Source organism: Amia ocellicauda, chromosome 4 (assembly GCF_036373705.1).
Source record: "Amia ocellicauda isolate fAmiCal2 chromosome 4, fAmiCal2.hap1, whole genome shotgun sequence".
NCBI lineage: Eukaryota > Metazoa > Chordata > Actinopteri > Amiiformes > Amiidae > Amia > Amia ocellicauda.
Genome location: NC_089853.1, coordinates 43,680,435 through 43,691,515, shown reverse-complemented (window position 1 = coordinate 43,691,515; position 11,081 = coordinate 43,680,435). Strand labels below are relative to the sequence as shown.

Here is an 11,081-nt window from a genome sequence, read left to right as displayed (position 1 = left end):
CTTCCTGCTCCATTGTGGCTCTCAGTGCAGGGAATCCCTTTGCTCTGACAGCAGAATCGCCCATGTCCTCTTCCCCTGCCCAGGTTTCTAATGACACAGGAAGCCTCGTTGGTGGGTGAAGGACAGGTCGCTGTTCACTCTGCGCTCGAGGGCAGGGTTGCCAACTGGCCCCGTAATCCCCTTGCCTCTTTAAGACACGACTGCTTTCAAAATTGCTCCCAAGCGCCAATAAAATTTAACATGCCAACTGATCTGTGATCTTTTTCTATATCGGTGTGCTTAGAAGTGAGGACAAAAACTTAACTGCAGTTTTTGTGCATTAATTTCGATACGCCGTGACCTTCTGTCAAATCATATACTGTCTATTTACGCAAAAGAAAAGAAAACTATTGTGTACAGATATTAACTATCATTTTCACGAAGTTGACGTGTGATTATACATTCTTTGTGGGGAGAACTGGTTTAGGTTAAACATACAAACAGATAATCAAGACCTACTGCGGCACTGAAATACAAATCAACGTCTCTCTTATGCAGCTTGGCAAACTTGGATAGTTATTTCCTTTCCCTCTGATTTCGCTGGAAGTCATCACCACAACAGTGCCACACTTTGATTCCAATCTTGGCAAGCTGAGATACCATATTGGTGTATAAATGGAGCATCTGCGTCTTTAAGACGTGGGGAGAGGGAGAGTGAGAGAGAGGGAGAGCGAGAGAGAGAGACGTTGCAACTCCAGAGAAATCAGTTCCTAATGATGCCAGAAGGGTGGCCTAGACAGCTGTGATGAATAACACTCAATACTATTAATTGGAACAATCGCTGTTCATTTAACTAAATCACTAGAACTGCTAAATGAAATTGGAGCGGAAATGTAGGTTTGCCATCCCCGTGCTTTCCTGTGCCTGCTCAATGTGCCTGTCTCACTTGAGCGCAGGCAACTTAATCACCCCTCTGCTGCACGATGGGCTCCACAGCCAGAGCTGCCTGCTGCAAACGAATGCTCTTATCTCCCTTAATAACCTGCAAATTGGAAGGCGTTTGAGAGAGCAGGAAAAGAGACGTCATCTCGGCTCTCAGGACCGCAGACGCATGTTGCCTGGCTGAAAAATCCCAGCAGCTGTTCATTTGCGTTTGCACCGTCAAAAATTGTGAGTTGGTAATTTACTCCTTTTTATTTTTTATTTAAATGCATTTTATTTTATTGATATCCTTTTTATTTATTTACCATAAAGTGGTTGTTCCAATAATTAAAACTATTGACTGTAAGGTGTTCACTACTGTTGTAGTTCAACCAACCCCCCTGTAGGTGGCCTTAGGTTGGTGGCCTTACAAGTTAGGGCAAACAGACTTATCTTTCCTTCACAATGGTTGGAGTTATGGGATGGAGCAGTTTCCTTTATTAGCTTCAACACATCCTGTCCTCTTCTGTGATTGAGAAATTACAGACAACTTGTTTTAAAAAGCAGCGGAGTCTCCATTAAAGGGCGACTAAAAGTTGTCTTGTCCCTCCAACAATCCAGCAACTAGTCACATGAAAACTACAGTTCAATTCAGTTTGAAAACATTCAGTCTGTTGCATGGGAGAGAGTGTGAATACAATTAAAAACAGTAGCACTAGATTTGGTTTCTGAGGAACTGAGGCATATGTCATGCACCAAAAGTTTCTCGAGTTAGTTTTAAGTCACCTTTTGCTGCCCCAACCCTACAATCCTGAAAAAATAATATTGGAAATTCTTGGTCTGGTTGTATTGTTTATTCATTGGTCTCTGCAAGAGCTACATGTGATGAGTTGTGGGCATTTTTGGCATCGGAATGTCCCTTGCAGAAAAAGAAAAAAGGCCTGATTTCTATTCTAGAGGAGTTTCAGACGTCTGCAAAGAGAGACCGAATAAACTGGATAGTGGTGTGGAAATAATATCAGAAGATAAAATAGTGTCAGGTCCATTGCACCCAATCATCATCTGAATTTTAAGTCCTGATCAGAAGGCTTTGTGAGGAATTGTAAGACACTTTTTGCATGGTATTTTCTCAGAGCCAGCTTGCATAATGTAACGGCATATTTCGCAGAGGTTTTCCAGGGCATGTCGATGTTGTCTCTGTGCACTTTGATCAAACGGAGCTGCTAATCTGATGCTTCGCCTCCATCTCTGCGGTGACTGGTTTGCATGTGGCCGCTTCAGTGCGGATTTTCCTCGCGCTGCACTTCCTGAAGACCCAAGCTCAGACTGGACTCTGGAGCTCCATTTAACTGCCAGCTATTTCCCCATCTCCCCTCTCCTGATGGAAAATCAAATAAAGAGCTAGAGCAGAACGGAGCAATGATCAAAATAAAGCTGCGAGATGGGAGTGATTGAGAGCGGGTATGGGCCCCTCTGGATCTAGTGGTTTTTCTTTGCTTTGTTTTTGTGGTGTGATCTCTCTCTACTGCCAGTTCCAGCATGTGGACCATCATACTTTGTGCTGATGGGTTAAACTGCCTTTGACATTGACTCAAAGTGTGTGGCGGGAGGGGATCTGTACCAGTAGCACACGTAGCACAGCCTGTATTTAATCTGCATGTGTCATATCATGCTGGATTTGAAAATCGTTATTGATCCGGTTATACTATTCTGTGTTTTATGGCCACATGCCTCCTGCCCCTCAGTTCTTTTTTCATTTACGCAACTGTATATCAATCTGTTTGTCAGTGGCAGTAATGGGGGTGAGACGGTGAAATCTGTGAGTTCATTCATGCCCGCTTAAATGGAAGCTGAAAAGGCGTCCAATTGGATCTGGGCTGTTATTAATGGAGCCTCTGCAGAAGCAATTAAATAAATACTAACGTGTATCTTGTGTAACCAAATGTGTGGCGAAGAAGTTTAAGGTTACACAGTGACTGCTTTGAGGTCTAAAATGAAATTAGTCTTGTAAGGATGCAAACAAGATAGCTCTGGGACGATTTGTTGCAATCATTTATAGCCGATGTTGCCAACGTTTTTTTATTTATTTATATGCAGGGCCAGGAAATCAAGTAGTACTGGATTGAGGATTTTGGGAGGGACTGTTGATTCCTTGCCATTCTTCCAGGCTCTTTGATCAGTTATCTAGGAGGATAAAATAGGAAAATCAATTGTCAGAACAGCCTTTCCGTCGACTGTAACTGGATGGAGGGCAAGCAAACCCACAGAGACTCGAAGCATAAGTGAACCACAACCTGCAGTGTCCCTCCCAATGTTGAGGAACACTAGCAGATTTCGCTGCGATCCTGAAAATGAATACCTTTGTTCTGCCTGTGCAGTGAGTGGGAAGGGCTCAAACAAACAGGGATACGGTGTGACGCATCCTGCTTCTAAATTCCTTTCACTGGACCACAATGAAACTTTGATCATTTTCCAGCATGGGATGAGTTAAAGGCATCGGCAAGAGCAAGCATCCCAAAGGGCAATTAAAGCGAAAGCCAATTAAAGCGTGTGTAATTGTCCCTGCTGTGCAAGTTGTTAAACAAGATAGGGGTTATTGTCCTCGGAATAAATGGCCTGGAACTCAAGACATTCCTTCTTTGTTCGATATGCCTGCCGCTGTCTGCTGGGCTGTTTCGGAAGATTGTGTTTCTTATTATATATATATATATATATATATATATATATATATATATATATATATATTTTTTTTTTTTCTCCCCATGTTCCCCAAGAATACTCGTCCCTGTTCAATTGCACACGGGAGAAAATAGATCTCTAAACTGGAAAAATAAAAGCACACCTGAAAATGTTTGTAGTTGTACCCTATTTTCCTCTATAGCAGGGAATTTGCAGAAAATGGCAATTTGGTTTATAGTAGTTATAGTTACCAAGCACGCACATTAGCAGTAATTTGGTCCAAATTGCTTTTCTTTAACTCTTTCTTAAATATCTATATTAGCTTCTGTTTTATATCTGAAGAAATTCTTGTGTAAGCCAACCACATATGTAAATTGTGTTAAAATACATTCAAAAAATATTCTAGGTGTATTTTACTTTTATTCTTCCCCTTGAGGTTTAATATCCCCTTTTGACTATAGGATGTGTGAATAATCAAATCGGAATAACATCTTTATTTGTGGTTTATGCTGCTCGTGATGGCGGACAGTGGAATACAGTAGATGGGCACTGTTTTAGACCACTGCTTACTGCTTCGGTACTTGGGATGGTAATTAACCCAGTTAAGAGGTAATTGTGTATTAATTCATAACTAATGCATAACTCATACCCCCTTAGTTTAATGGGATAAAAAAACACTAATTGATGTTTATGATGTAAATTTATAATCTATTAATGTTTTCTTTCAAGCTTCAGTGCATTGTTGCAGGCAGCACTCTTGTTTTTATAAAGCAAGAATTAAAATCTACTACAACATCAAAAATATGCATTTACCAAGAATAGGCTACTGTCTCCCACTTGACTGTAAATCGCACTGGCCGGGTAAGGGTGTCTGCTAATAAATAAATAAATAATAATGTAACAGTGTTATACTATTATACCTACATAATCCATGTGTATTGCTTCAGCTATTTAAATAGTGTTTTCATTTTCTTCATTAAAATCATGACAAATCTTTAAACAACAAAATTCATAGCTCATATACTAATATTTAAGATGTCAATTCACCTGAAGGCGCCATTTAGTGTTGGGGTGTGTCCTCCTGGCTGCTGTTTGTTTAACATCACTGGCAACTACTAGCACCTGTAGTTATTTGAACTCTGCATATAGAGAGGTTTGTTTCTCTAGTAGTTGTCGCTGATATTATGCAGACTGCCGCCTCCAGGACAAAGCCTGGCATCTCAATGCATCTCAATGCAAGCTGACATGTTGAAAATGACTGTGATGGACGTTCAAGTTATAATCTGAACTATTAACTCCCACCCCCCCAAAAAAAAAGAAAGACATTACTGTAGCATTATATGAGAAGACATAATGCTCTATTGTTCAGAATCCTGCTACTTTATAATCTTTAAAGCATTTGGGCTCCATTGTACAGTAATTGCTGTAGAGGGTGGCTGGTCCTCGTGGGATACATGAGATCTGCATATTTAATAAGTTAATACACTGTGTGAAGAGTGTGTCTTATTGTATAAGAGATGTTATCATGTGCAGATTGGGGCTGGTTCTGGCTACATAAACTGCGTGAAATCTTATACAATAAATCACACTAATGGATTATACCCAAAAATCTTTTTATAGTGACCCAAACGTTTATTTTCTTTGATTATAACAATCAACCCCCCTTCTCCCCACCTCAAAATGGTTTGGCCCGGGATCTGCTTTAACTGACCCACAGTAGCTGATCTGTGTTGTGTTTTCGTGCTAGATAAACATTGGTAACTGAAGACATTTAAAAAATCTGATAATTCTCTGCACAGGATGATATTTATACACAAGATAAGAGGTAGAGGGATGTTTGGAAATGCTGCTGGTTTCTCATATGTGATTCAGAATGAAGATTCTGAGCTCTTCTGACCATACGTTCTAGCTTCAGGGGGATGGCATATTGAGAGAGAAAAAAGCAGTTCACCATGAGCATTGTTTGGCAGCAATTCTGACCTGTTCTCACATGACTGGTGGGAAGAGAGTGTTCCTTTCAAAATCGTGACTTAAAGACATTTAGATTGTATTCGTCTAACCCCCTGTACTTTTCAAAAGGAAGCCTCTACAGGAGAAGGGAAGCACACATCGCATGACCGAAAGCAAGTTCCAAACCCACAGATAAAAGTCAGCTCGGCTTAATTAAACTCTGCCAAAGATCTGGCCTCACTCAAGTATGTTGAATTGCAGCTATTCAAATCGGCGGACCCATTCCTCCCACGTGACCGAGCTCCGTGCAGAGGTCACACCCGCAGATTGTTCAGGAAAAACGCACACTGGTAAGGACAGTACAGTACACCAACTATCGGATGCATCTGAGCCAGGCTCGGCTCACGTACCATACCAGCCTCTTTAGGAACTGGGTCATGCAGTTTTAAAACACAGAGTCTGCATGCACAAATAACGGACTCTCTCTGCATTCCTCCATGCTCTCGCAGAGGCCGCGGACACCCACTCATAGCCTGGCTTCCACTCAAGGTCAAATCAGATGGTGACTGCTTGGCTCCTCTGTAATTTAAAGTGATAGATGCGCCGTTGATTGGTGGCACCAACACAGGCAGGAGTGATGTGAGGCCTGGCTGCACGACAACAGGCTGGTTGGATGCTCAGTCAGAGCGTGGCCCCTCCCAATACAAACATACATACATACTGACAAGCCCCCACCCCCCTCTTCGACCCACAGTATTTCTTATGAGCTTTCAGCCACCAACCCTTCATGAATTTTTATTAAACAAAACTATAAGCAGATTGATTTCACAGTGGCTGCTTTATTGCGTTTTTATTTAATTCTTTCTCCCTCCCTCTCTCTCCTCCCCCCACCTCTCTCTTTCTTCTCCCTCCCTTCCTATTCTGCTAGCAGTCTTTTACAATTTATTGCTCTGGGCTCGCCTCAGCGTTGAACAGCTTTGATCGCTGGGCGTGTGTCTACTTGTTTTAGAACCGCACACTTTTTCGTATACAGTAGTATTTTGGGGATGCTGGACAGCTGAATGACTTTCTAGGTTTGAGTGGCTCAACAGATCGCTTGCTTGGTGAATTTGGCTTTGAGATAGACCCTGTGTGGGTTGGAAGAATGCACTGTTTTTCAGAATTGGAGGTCCATTGTTGGGTAGCAACAGTGGGTGGGAGAACTGTACCTGTCTTTGTTTTGAGCCGTTTTCCTCCCAAATCAGTCTGTGGTCCTCTACTAATGACAAAAAGAGGGGCTGATCCTCCTGCTGGTCTTTTCATGCTTCATTGCCTTGTGCTGCGTTATAAATTCAGCAGAGCCCAGAAAATGAGGAAGTAAAATTAACAAAATACATCCTAGACCATGGAAATTAAATGTGGCGTAATCATTAGGCCGTTCACATTCAATAGCCTCGATTTTGGCAGAAACCCAGCGAACATGTCGGGGGTGGGGATCCTGTTTTACGATGGCAAAGAACCTTCTCCAGCTTTTTCCCATTTGGTGTTCAAGGAGCTGAGCGCTGAGACCCCAAGAAGGGTGGTGCCCCCTGGCTGTGGAGAGGTGCCATGGCTGTTGTCGCAGGCTGCCTTACTAGGCACGATGGATGGGGATCAGACAATCTCCTGCTGGGCCTAATGAGACTCCCCACAGCTCGCTGCTGTCTCTCCCTCAGCAGGCTGTTGTTTGCACAGCTCTGGAGTGCGTTAGCAGTGCTTAGAGCTCTCTGCAGGAGCTCTGGGTAATTGGGTTATTGTCAACGGCAAATTAGCCTGGATTCCCGTACATGATCCCGAATACAGAATGGCAACTCCTGTAAACATGGAAATTAGGGCTGAGGCCATGGAGAGGAGGGCACGTGGAACGGGACTGGTTATAGAAGCCAGAGGTAGCCAAATAGCAGACTTAATAATCCATTTCAAAGCAGTTCTTTGGTAAAACCAACTCCTTAATGATGTCACAGAATCCATCCAATGACCCGTGTGTGTATTCTGAGCACAGCTGACATATGCCATCTTCTTATGTTTTAATTCCATCAGACAGTGCCCTTAGTTCCATTACATGCACAATATTAAATGTCATTGATTGAAACACAAATGCTGGTGGGGGGAGTTTAATGGAATGGCTGTATTGTCTGAAGAATTGTTCAGTTGCTCAGTGTAAGAACATGGAATATGTCAGAACCACTTGGAAGGCACAGATAGGGCTCTTTGTCTGCAGGATTCAATTAGTTTTCAGTTAATCTAACAATTAACAAGCAGATTGAGCCACAATACAGCACTATAATGGATTGGAAGCTCTAGTGCTAGTCTTCCACTGAGCTAAGCTTACGTGACAAATACATGGCACTCTTGCCATACCAGGAGTATCAACGACAAACTGGAGAAGAACATGCAACCAGTTATGTCTCCTCTTGGACCTGATTTCGCTTTTATTTCCACTTGGGATACTTGGGATGAACTTAGAAAGGTAGCAGTCATTTAGGTGGCTTGGATGGTTGCAACAGAAAAGCCAAAGTGTAGACCAAGGCAGGACTAAGACAGTGAACTGAACACTGCAGTTTGATGATCACAGGGGGGTGTACAAATCAGTTGGCAACTTGAAAACAGAAAGCCACGGTTTACACTTTGCCCCAGTCATCATTAGTATTTCTCAAATGAATAATAGATGTTTTTTTTGTTCATATATAATTGTTCATGAATAAATCAGCAGGTAAATAGCACTGCATGGAATGCTATAAAGGTTTGCGCTCAAGCCTTCATTGATATAGCTGTTGACTTGATGGCTTTCTCTTACTGTTAATTAGGAGCTGAAGCTTATAGCCAAGTGACGAGCTTCCTGTAGTGGAGAACTCGGTCTGCTTGAGGTCTGTTGGGGGTATTTCCCACATGACCCGAACATAAAGGCATACTGAGACACAGGTATATTCTGCGATACATAAATAAATCATATTTATAAATAATAGATGTGATGTATGTGATGGCCAATCAAGAACATTGATTTTGCGCTCCCTTAAACATATGATTTTAGACTTGGATGTATATATATATATATACACAGTGAGGGAAAAAAGTATTTGATCCCCTGCTGTTTTTGTACGTTTGCCCACTGACAACGAAATGATCAGTCTATAATTTTAATGGTAGGTGTATTTTAACAGTGAGAGACAGAATAACAACAAAAAAATCCAGAAAAACGCATTTCAAAAAAGTTATAAATTGATTTGCATGTTAATGAGTGAAATAAGTAGTTGATCCCCTATCAATCAGTAAGATTTCTGGCTCCCAGGTGTCTTTTATACAGGTAACGAGCTGAGATTAGGAGCACTCTCTTAAAGGGAGTGCTCCTAGTCTCAGCTCATTACCTGTATAAAAGACACCTGTCCACAGAAGCAATCAATACATCAGATTCCAAACTCTCCACCATGGCCAAGACCAAAGAGCTGTCCAAGGATGTCAGGGACAAGATTGTAGACCTACACAAGGCTGGAATGGGCTACAAGACCATCGCCAAGCAGCTTGGTGAGAAGGTGACAACAGTTGGTGCGATTATTCGCAAATGGAAGAAACACAAAATAACTGTCAGTCTCCCTCGGTCTGGAGCTCCATGCAAGATCTCACCTCGTGGAGTTTCAATGATCATGAGAACGGTGAGGAATCAGCCCAGAACCACACGGGAGCATCTTGTTAATGATCCCAAGGCAGCTGTGACCATAGTCACAAAGAAAACAATTGGTAACACACTACGCCATGAAGGACTGAAATCCTGCAGCGCCCGCAAAGTCCCCCTGCTCAAGAAAGCACATGTACAGGCCCGTCTGAAGTTTGCCAATGATCATCTGAATGATTCAGAGGAGAACTGGGTGAAAGTGTTGTGGTCAGATGAGACCAAAATCGAGCTCTTTGGCATCAACTCAGCTCGCCGTGTTTGGAGGAGGAGGAATGACCCCAAGAACACCATCCCCACCGTCAAACATGGAGGTGGAAACATTATGCTTTGGGGGTGTTTTTCTGCTAAGGGGACAGGACAACTGCACCGCATCAAAGGGACGATGTACGGGGCCATGTACCGTCAAATCTTGGGTGAGAACCTCCTTCCCTCAGCCAGGGCATTGAAAATGGGTCGTGGATGGGTATTCCAGCATGACAATGACCCAAAACACACAGCCAAGGCAACAAAGGAGTGGCTCAAGAAGAAGCACATGAAGGTCCTGGAGTGGCCTAGCCAGTCTCCAGACCTTAATCCCATAGAAAATCTGTGGAGGGAGCTGAAGGTTCGAGTTGCCAAACGTGAGCCTCGAAACCTTAATGACTTGGAGAGGATCTGCAAAGAGGAGTGGGACAAAATCCCTCCTGAGATGTGTGCAAACCTGGTGGCTAACTACAAGAAACGTCTGACCTCTGTGATTGCCAACAAGGGTTTTGCCACCAAGTACTAAGTCGAAGGGATCAAATACTTATTTCCCTCATTAACATGCAAATCAATGTATAACTTTTTTGAAATGCGTTTTTCTGGATTTTTTTGTTGTTATTCTGTCTCTCACTGTTAAAATACACCTACCATTAAAATTATAGACTGATCATTTCTTTGTCAGTGGGCAAACGTACAAAATCAGCAGGGGATCAAATACTTTTTTTCCCTCACTATATATATATCTATATATATATATATATATATATATATATATACACACACACACACACACACACACAGTACTGTGCAAAAGTTTTAGGCAGGTGTGAAAAAATGCTTTAAAGTAAGAATGCTTTCAAAAATAGACATCTTAATAGATTATATTTATCAATTAAGAAAATACAAAGTGAGTGAACAGAAGAAAAATCTAAATCAAATCAATATTTGGTGTGACCACCCTTTGCCTTCAAAACAGCATCAATTCTTCTATGTACACTTGCACAGCAGTTTCTGGGGACCATCTTCCGATTGCGAAGGGAAGTGAGCATGATGTGTCTTTCATCTGCTGCAGTAAGTTTCCTTGGCCGACCACTGCGTCTACGGTCTTCAACGTTGCCTGTTTCTTTGTGCTTCTTCAAAAGAGCTTGGACAGCACATCTGGTAACCCCTGTCTGCCTTGAAATGTCTGCCTGGGAGAGACCTTGCTGATGCAGAATAACTACCTTGTGTCTTGTTGCTGTGCTCAGTCATGGTGTATGACTTTTGACAGTAAACTGTCTTCAGCAACCTCACCTTGTTAGTGGAGTTTGGCTGTTCCTCACCCAGTTTTATTCCTCCTACCTCAGCGATCTCTGTTTCAGTTAATGATTGTGTTTCAATCTACATATTGAATTGATGATCATTAGCACCTGTTTGGTATAATTGTTTAATCAGACACCTGACTATATGCCTACAAAATCCCTGACTGTGTTTACGTGTACCTAGAAGAATTGATGCTGTTTTTAAGAGTGGTCACACCAAATATTGCATTTTTTCACACCTGCCTAAAACATTTGAACAGTACTGTTTGTATGTGTGTGTGTATATATATATATATATATATATATATATATATATATAT

General features: G+C 42.0%; 1 long non-coding RNA gene across 1 annotated transcript in view; it reads left to right on the top strand.

The window, feature by feature from the left end:
• The first annotated feature begins 777 nt into the window (after positions 1-777).
• Positions 778-11,081, top strand: part of LOC136748560 (uncharacterized) — a 137,666-nt gene continuing 127,362 nt past the window's right edge. Inside the window, exon 1 of the long non-coding RNA XR_010816596.1 lies at positions 778-1,149. This is a non-coding gene — a long non-coding RNA (uncharacterized LOC136748560). The remainder of the gene's footprint in view (positions 1,150-11,081) is intronic.